Here is a 9630-nt window from a genome sequence, read left to right on the forward strand (position 1 = left end):
GACATTATCCTTTGGTAATATGAAAGTCGAGACCAATGTTTTCCATATGTTACAGCAACCACAGGAGGTGTGTACTGTGAACGAGGTATGCATGATTGAAGCGTTAGCACAGGATTATCTGACTCATTCATATCCTGCTGACGAGTTATTGAAAGCTCGACGGATTTCAGTTGTGAGGAACTTAGTGTTAAGTCAATCAATGCAATTTTGGATTCATCACCTGTCATGGATGACATCAAGTTCAAAGAAAAGCTTGAATCGCCTATGCTTGATGGACCACCTAAAGAGCTTAAGAAGGAGCCACCTAAGTTAGAATTGAAGCCTTTACCGTCTACACTCAAGTATGTTTTCTTGGGAGATTTGGGAACCTACCCAGTAGTCATTGCATCATATTTGACTGCGGAGCAAGAATCCAGGTTAGTAGCACTTTTAAAGGAACACAAAGTCGACTATAGGTTGGACAATTGATGATATCAAGGGGATCAGCCCTATGATAGTTCAACATAGGATTCATCACGGAAGAGGATTCCAAGACTTCTAAGGAACCACGAGGAGGAGGCTTAATCTGAAAATGAAGGAAGTAGTTAGAGAAGTCGTCAAACTCCTTGATGCGGCATTATCTACCCTATTTATGATAGTCAATGGGTTAGTCAGTTCAAGTTGTGCCAAAAAGTCAGGAACCCGATTGATCGAGAATGAGAACAATGAGTTGATTCAACCCGGGATTCAATTTGGATGGAGAGTTTGCATCGATTTGGTGAATAGCGCATCAAGGAAAGACCATTTTCCATTGCCATTCATCGATCGGATGTTAGAAAGATTAATTTGGACAAGCTTACTACTTGCTTTGTTGATGGTTATTTTCGGGATATTTTCAAATCCATATTCACCACGAGGACCAGAGAAGACCACATTCACATGTCCGTTGAACATTTAGCGTACCGTCGTATGCCTTTTGGTCTATGCAATGCACCGACCACTTTTCAGGGTGCATGATGAGTATTTTGGCGACATGGTGGAGAAATACATGGAAGTTTTTATGGGCCGATTTTTCAGTGTTTGGATCATCTTTTGAGGATTGCCTACACCATCTCTCCTTAGTCCTTAGCGTTGTTGCGATACCAACTTAGTTACGGCGGGAAAAGTGTCACTTCATGGTAAAGGAAGGGATAATGCTAGGTCACCAAGTTTCAAAGGAAGGAATTCTAGTAGATCGGCGAAGATTGATATTATAAAGGATCTACCCAAACCGAAAGCGTCAAAGATATTCATGCCTTCCTAGGTCCAGCGGGATTCTACCGTCGATTTATCAAGGATTTCGTGAGAATTGCAAGACCAGCTATCACATCGTTAGGGAAAGATATTGTCTTTGATTTTGATACATCATGTGTTGAAGCTTTTATGAAGTTAAAGGAAGCACTCACTTCGGCACCAATCATTAGATGCGCCGATTGGAGCCCGACCATTTGAGATCATGTGTGATGCATCGATTATGCTATAGGAGCCGTTCTAGGACAAAGAGACAAAGAAAGTGCGATGCAATCTATTATGCTAGCAAGACTCTAAAGGGAGCACATATTAATTATTCTACCCGAGAAGGAACTCTTGCCCGTCGTCTATTCTCTTGACAAATTTCGACAATATTTAATAGGTTCAAAGGTGATTGTCTATACCGACCATCTTTGCTTTGCGTCATTTACTTCGCTAAGCGGGATGCAAAGCCAAGATTGATCCGATGGATACTACTTTTACAAAATTTGATTTGGAGATCATTGATAAGAAAGGAGCGAGAGAATATGGATTCTTGATCACCTTTCTAGATTGCTAGTGGAGAATCGAGGAAGACAATTTACAAATCGTGAGACTTTTCCGATGAGCGGTTGTTGATTATATCGAAGTGCCATGAATACTGACCACATTGCAAATTATCTTGTGACCGACAAAGGTACCATCACATTGGAGCAAGCAAAGAAAAAGATTTATTCTACTCAAAGGCCGGATATTATTTTTTGGGATGATCCATACTTATTCAAGAAGTGTTAGGATCAAATTATTGAAAGATGCATCCGAAGTGGAGCGAGGAATCCATTCTATCATTACGTCATGATCGGCCTGCGAGGAGGACATTTTGGCCATAGCGTCTGCGAACAAAGGTATTACAAAGCTGGATTCTATTGGCCTACTCTTTTAAAGATGCAAATATTTATTGCAAAGCATGTCCAAGATGCCAATTTTTGGGTAAGACCTCGAAAAGGTTAAAGTGGCCTCAACAACCGATCCTTATCTCGAGAAATCTTTGATGTATGGGGTATAGATTTCATGGGACCATTTCCTCCTTCTTTTGGTTACACCTACATTCTACTTGCTGTGGACTATGTTTCAAAATGGATTGAAGCGGTTCCCTACGAAGACCGCCCGATCATAAAATTAAAGTCGTGGACTTTTCGAAGAAAAACATTCTACCAAGATTTGGAACACGAGAGCCATCATCGGTGATAGCGGTTCTCACTTCTGTAACCTTGTATTTGGGAATCTTATGGCAAAGTATGGAGTAATTCACAAGCTAGCTTTAGCATATCATCCTCGGACTAATGGTCAAAGCGAAGTTTGAATAGGAAATCAAAAGTATACGGAGAAGGCGATAAAATCCATCTAGGAAAAGACTGGTCTCTTAGACTCCAAGATACACTATGGGCATACATAACAACATTCAAAACACCCGTAGGGATGTAAGCCCTATCGCTTGGTATATGGAAAAGCGTGTCATCTACTGTCGAGTTAGAACATAAAGCTTATTGGGCATTGAAAGAGATGAATTTCAACCTAGATCAAGCGGGGGAGAAGGAGGAAGCTTCAGAGTTAGTGAATTAGAGGAATTAAGAAGTGATGCTTATGATAAGTCAAGGATTTACAAGGATAAGACTAAAACATTACATGACGAAGAAAGTGCGAAGAGAGAATTTGAACACAGGCCGGAAGGTTACGGGTCTCACAACTCGTCTAGAAATTTTCCCTGGAAAATTGAGATCTAGATGGATGGGACCGTTTATAGTAAGACATGTCACACCTTTTGGAGCTATTGAAGTAGAAGACATCAAGAGAAGGACTCGTTTTAAAGTCAATGCTCATCGACTAAAAGCCTTTTTGGAGTTACCTCTTGGAGGCGTGGAGGCCGTTTTTCTCGAGGATCGGTTTATCGGTACCCTTGTTGGCGGAAAATTGGGGTAAGTTACCTACACACCTTAAAGATTACATTTTATGTCTTGCTGAACTGTTACTATGCCTAGTTTAAGTTTTTGCATGAAGAAGCCAAAGCGTGCGTAAGCTTGACTCCTTAGGATCTCATTAGTATAAGTATAACCGATAAAATTTGGGCCCTTAGATTTTCATAACTTTATCCTTTCTTGAGAGGAGTTGCTGTTAGGAGTCAAAGTCTCATAACTCTAGTAGGCCCGAGTATAAAATGTCTATGGGAAGTAAGCATGTTGTTGAGATATCAGTTTTGGAGTAGGAATTCTAGTCTTGAGGATCGACTTTAAAAGACTCACATTCGTCTTAGGGATCGGCGTAAAAGACCTACCTCGATCATTCTCTTGAAAAACTTTCATTTTAATCACTTCATTTTATTACCGCGAAATTTTGATTAGGAACCCATGCTTTAAGGTCCGGTAGTTTTCAAACTAATGTTAAGATTTCCTTTTACATTTATATGTTATTTTTAGTCTATCTAAAAAAAAAAAAAAAAAAAAATTATATGGGTTTGGGCCAAATCGGTTCACATTTATTGAATAACTCATTCTCTTCCCATACCACCTCAAAACCCTAACCTAGATTCGCCACCTCCCACCACCACCAACCATTGCGAATCGGTTGAGGAATCATCCTCCAAGAATTCCAAACCCAACCACTCAAATGTCACAGGACATATCAATTTTGCCTACCCCTTGCGTCGGGCGGCAACCAAACCAAATTTTTAATTTTTGCATTTTACACCACCACTTCATCCCATTTTTTTATATATATCATTCACAACCACGGCATAAGCTACCCACCATTGCCATTTTGAAAAGATAACATCAAATTTCATACCCGCCAAAATCAAAATTTTGAACTTGACTGGCATGCGGGTGGGGATATAGGATTACAACTGAAATTTCGTCGTCGGGCATCATTTCGACCCGATTGAAGCAGTAATTACAGTTTTTCCTTTTTGGTTGTCGTTGTTCGTTTTCCTTTGTTTGATTATTATGGAAGTCTTAAAGAGATACATCGAGTTGAAGTTTGGGAATTTGTTGAGAAAGAGGGTCTCGACACACTTTGGAAATGCTATCTCGGCGTTGAGTTGGGATGTGTTTTGTATGGCGAGGTGACTTCGTATGATGAGGGTCTAGTTAGACAGTTTTTGGTGCTATAGACCATTTCATACTAGAGGCAGTGAGCTTGTGTTGAAATTTGAGACAGGCGAGTTTAAGTTGGCGAGGGAGATGCTCGAGGAGTTCACCCAAATTCCGATGTATGAGGGGATGAGACACACATCTTGGGAGGATTGAAGGATTACCATGGGCGTCTTGGCCAACACGAGAGGTTAATCAAGCGAGGCGGGCGAAGACCAAGTCTCTGCAGAAGAACCGGTGACTAGCATCTGAGATGGCTTTGTCCTGGCGTAGTAGGCACGGTGAGTGAGAACACTTTATACCAGCCCGGTCTACACTTGCTTTGGATGTTGATGACTAGGGGCGTTAGAATCTGTATGTGTAGATTTATTCTTAGAAGGCTGGGAATATGAAGACAAAGAAGGTGGAGCATTCTAAGATAAGCTCGGTCATAGCCACAAAAGATCATGGAAGGCTTAGGATTTAGATCGGCTACTTTCGGATGAGACTTCGAGAGCTATGATCCTAAGAGTATTTTGGCTACGAGGACCCTTGAGGAGAATGGAGCTCAGAGTACTTAGATGTGCAGGGACAGCCGGCGTACCAGATGTAGGCTGCACCACACCCTACCGAGTATGATTTTGGAAACATAGCACCCTATCAAGCTATAGAGGATCGGAACATGAGGGCTGCTATGATACATATCTGAGAGGGAATCGCGGCGTTGTTTGAACATCAAAAAGGACTACGAAGCAAAGACCACCCATACACTTCGGGATTGACGAGGTAGAGAGATACCTGGCTGGTAGTGTTGGCGAGATTAAAAGCGGGTGGGCGGTTGGAGAGTCAACCGAGAGGGCGGACGGCGGATAAGAGGGCGTCGTAACATCGAGGAGGCATACGAGTAGTTTTGAGCACTTGTTTGCTTTCGGTAGGATTAGTTACTTTAATAATCCTGTATTTGTTTTGTTTCTTGAACTAATGATATTTGATTTTCTCTATTTTGTGAGCTTAACATTTATATGATGAGAGAAAGATCAAATATTGATGTCGGCATCAATGGTAATATCCTAACTTTTTCTCATCCATTTCATTTACTTCTTTATACATTAAGGTCAATGCTTGCATAAGTAGGGGATGGTGTACTTGAGAAATGAATTTCAAAATTAGTTTTCAAAACAAAAATATTTTTGTTTCTATATCGATAGCATGAGAAAAATGAATTTTAATGATGAGTGTGGGATATATATTCTATCTTTGCTTAGTGTTGAGTTTGATAGATAGTTGATATTATTGATTTCATTACGCTTAGACTATTTATTATGCTCGGACATAGTTCTTATTGATAGAATTCTTTATAAAGGCATCACCATAATACTTGGTCAGTTTTGTGTACTTTTGCTAGAAGAGAGATTTAAACCCCTAGTAAACTAGAAGTAGATTTTTTTAAACTTAGCCCGTGAGACTTGGGCTTTATACCCATTCTTTGGAGAGTTCTTACGAAAAATCCGAGTCTTAGTGACTCCAACATCTTTCAGTTCTTTATGTCGTTGTAATATAGTCTCATTATTCGTTGATTTGGTTAATCCGAAGTGACATCAACTGGGAGATAGCCATTAGGTCTTGTAGTCTATTCAAAGCAGAGTATCATCTTGATAAGTCAAGTAGTAAACCCATTCAGCCTTTATCCCACCTAGTAGGACCATCATGTTAAACACTTTTTGCGCCTTACAATAAGCCATTTTCTTTCATAAAACCCCACCCTTTTAACTCGGACAAAGGAGTATAGCCAAAATCTTTATCAGCCATACCCATATGTTTTACGAGAATACGAGGGACCAAAAGAGGAAGAAAGAGCACAAAAGGAAGATTACAAGGAAATACAGGAGATACAATAAAGACCATCATTACATTTCTAAGTGAAAGAAGCTAGTGGAAAACAAGCATATCCAAATTACTAATCAAGGATATACCACCGAAAAAAAAAAAAAAAAAAAAAGTTGAGCGGAATAGATGGAAAAGCTAAAGACAAAGGAAGAATTTTCCCTGCAATCTGAATTTAAAGAAATCTTCCAAAGAAAAGCAAAACCCTTAGTGTTTTTTGAAATAACCTTAGAATCCTTTTTACCTTTTCTTCATAAACCAATACCCAAGCCAAGTTACAACCATGACTTATCACTCTGAAGATGGTGCGAAGTCTAGAATAGGTGAGAGAATGCTAAAGTGAATGACCGACACTTCATATGTGATTGACATTCTTTCCATGAGACTAATTTATATTGAGAAGTCTTTTTTTCAAAGGTAGTATGTGGGATGTTCAGTATGCATTATTCTTTTCCCCACATATATGAGGTAAAATAGTAGACCATCTTTCGAGAGATTCTTTGTTGAGAGTATGAGTGGTGAGGATTGAAAGTCAAGATTATCTGTCTAAAGGTAAACTAGGGATTCCATTTCTTGGATAGGAGAGTATAGAAAATTGACTAAGTACACACATAAGCCTTGATTGAGAATTTTTGTCAATTTTTACTATCTCTCATCATAATCTAAGAGTCTTTGCAGCAATGTAGTTAGCAATGGTGATTGTCTATTGGAGTAAGCACTAAGTGGGTAAGGAATTTCTCTCTCAAAAAAATACTATCATTCTTGAACATGCTATTGATTGATTTTGTGGGTATATCACCGAAAACCCTCACGAGACTATGATTTCGTCCTTTTTGTGGAACTTAAAGGTTTAAAGCCTTGTTGCATATGGTAAATGTAATCTTGATGCCTCTTGAAAATGAGTTAGGATTTTATTTTTGTTATTAGGATGTGATTTTGATCACTTATCTATTTTTTTATCTTATTAGCTAAGAGACTAGCAAAAGGCTAGTTGGGAGTTGTGATAAGTGCTCAAAAGTGCTATTTAACCCTCGATTATGCCTCTTGTTTAGCCATCTTAGTGGACTAATAGTGTTTATAAGTTGTGTTTTAAGATTCTACAGGTGAAAAAAGAGAGTTTTGTAGAATATTAGAAAATGGGGGTAAAATGAAGCAATTCGAGACATTAAGGATCACATGAGAGGCCCGTGGACAATCATGGGAAGGCCAAGGAATTGGAGCTGTTAAAGATGCGACTTGGACCTATTTTAAAGTCTATTTGGAAGCCCAAGGCCAAAGGATTCATTGTTTGGACCAAAGCACCGCAAAAGAGGATAGAAGGATAGAAGCGAGAAGAGAAAATCGGCTTATGCGTGCGGGACGATGTATCGAGCATCGAGGCGCATTGATTGCGTCAGGGGATAAAATCAGCGTCCGACACATTGATTAAGTCAGGGGCGCATGAATAATCGTCCAGCGCATGAATCGACATCGTAGCCAATTCCTTTCGGTTTTGAAAGGCGAAGTCGGACTCTGGAAGAAGTCTATTTGTATTAGGAAACAAATGGCGGTTTGGAATGCTTCTAGAGCTCATTGTAACCCCTATAAATAGAGGACCTAAGTGCCTCATGTAATCGGCGAATTCACTTATATTCTTGTCTCCAGAACTTGAGGCAGAGAGAGATTAATAATAAAAGATCGGTTTTAACTAGCTGAGTCTTAATAAAGTAGTCTTTCTAGTCTTATGTTCTTCAACTCTTCTTCTTCTTGTTCTTCCTTCTTTATGGAAGGTTAATCTTCTCCTTCAAGGGAGAAGATGAAGCGAAACTTAAGGTTTAATGATTCTTACGGTTCATGGTGTTCTTGATAAGGTTAGTTCTTTATGTTTGTAGTTATTAGTTCCATTGCCCACACCAGGGGATGGAAGAATAGAATAGGGTTTATGTTTTGCAATATTAATATTATGCTAGTGTTCTTTACTTTTCTTCTAGTAGTATAGTTCTTTAGAGTTAGGGAAGTATTCTTTGTGTTGCCTTAGAAGGGGTAGCTCGTGGAGTGGTCGCCTTTAGGAAAGTATTCTTTGTGTTTGCCTTAAGTGGTGATTCATTGAATGGCCGCCCTATTAGGAAGTACTCCTTGATGTTGCTCTTGGTAATACATTGAATGGCAGCCCGAGTTTACATAAAGGGAAAGAAGATATTAATAGCATAAACATAGGAAGAACCTTAAGTAGAGTTAATTGTTAGCGATGTTTAGATCAAGAGGACATCGGCTTTTCGCTCGATTGCCTAATTGTAGTCTACTTGTAAGAACAACCATGAAGCAGAAGGTCATAGATCAAAAGTATTGGTGGATTCTAATATCTTGAATTCCCTCTCTTATAAATTCTCAATAGTTTAGTTAGTTTATCTTAGTTCAGTATTTAAAATCTCTACAATCATAGTTTTAATCCTTCAACCCCACTTTCAGTCCTGTCCTTCACATAACATACACTTAAAAGTGGAGCGATACCCTACTCATCCTTTACTTATTGAGGGATAATTAGGTTTTGATACGCTTCTATTTGTTCAACAATCATCATCTATCTATATCACCCATCATCTCATCTACACACACAAAAAGAGGTAGTGTCATGTATATCGAGGAAATCACTAGATAAGGTAAAAGGAAGATGGGGCTCACGAGAATGGTGTTGACAAGACTAGGCATCGGGGTTAGTTTCAAACAGAGAGAAGATAAGTGGATAAAGTGGGAGAAGCACGCCAGCGACATGCCAACCTTAAACACGGATGGCTTCTTCTACAACATGGAAATTTGGTTATGAAGGGTTTTGCAAAATTGGAATGGGGATGTGCAAGGCGTTCACTTTGCAAGCTCAAAGAAGTTATTAATTTTACATCAAGTACTTGTTGGGAGTACTTCAAGGGCTTAAGGGGTGGCAGCTATGAATATCATGAGATTAGAAGTGCAAGCTAAATCAATGCGAGTTGTGAAGATCTTGACCAAAAAGAAGACCCACCATGGCATTGTTGCAACTTAGTGGCCCAGATTCTTGTGGATCTAAGGAAGTATAAAAAGTAAACTTCAAACATGTTCGAGGGAAGGTATCGGTGGTGGACTATATGTCAAAGCTACATACTACGGACTTAGATGTCATTAGTGAATGTAATGAAACTTTGTACTTTTCGCCCCATGGATCACAAAATTAGTGAATTGGTCAAAGGGGATAAAGAAGGGAAGTTGTACTTGAGAACTTAATATAAATAAAGGTTGGGGGTACCCTAACCCCTAGTTGTTTCAAAAAGAAACTTTCAAGGTAAAATTTGCTTGTGTAAACTTGAAGTATATTGCAAAGTTAAATTTTAATGTGTTTTAGATCGTATATTGTTTAAAA

This window comes from Coptis chinensis, chromosome 3, assembly GCF_015680905.1.
Source record: "Coptis chinensis isolate HL-2020 chromosome 3, ASM1568090v1, whole genome shotgun sequence".
Classification (NCBI taxonomy): Eukaryota; Viridiplantae; Streptophyta; class Magnoliopsida; order Ranunculales; family Ranunculaceae; genus Coptis; species Coptis chinensis.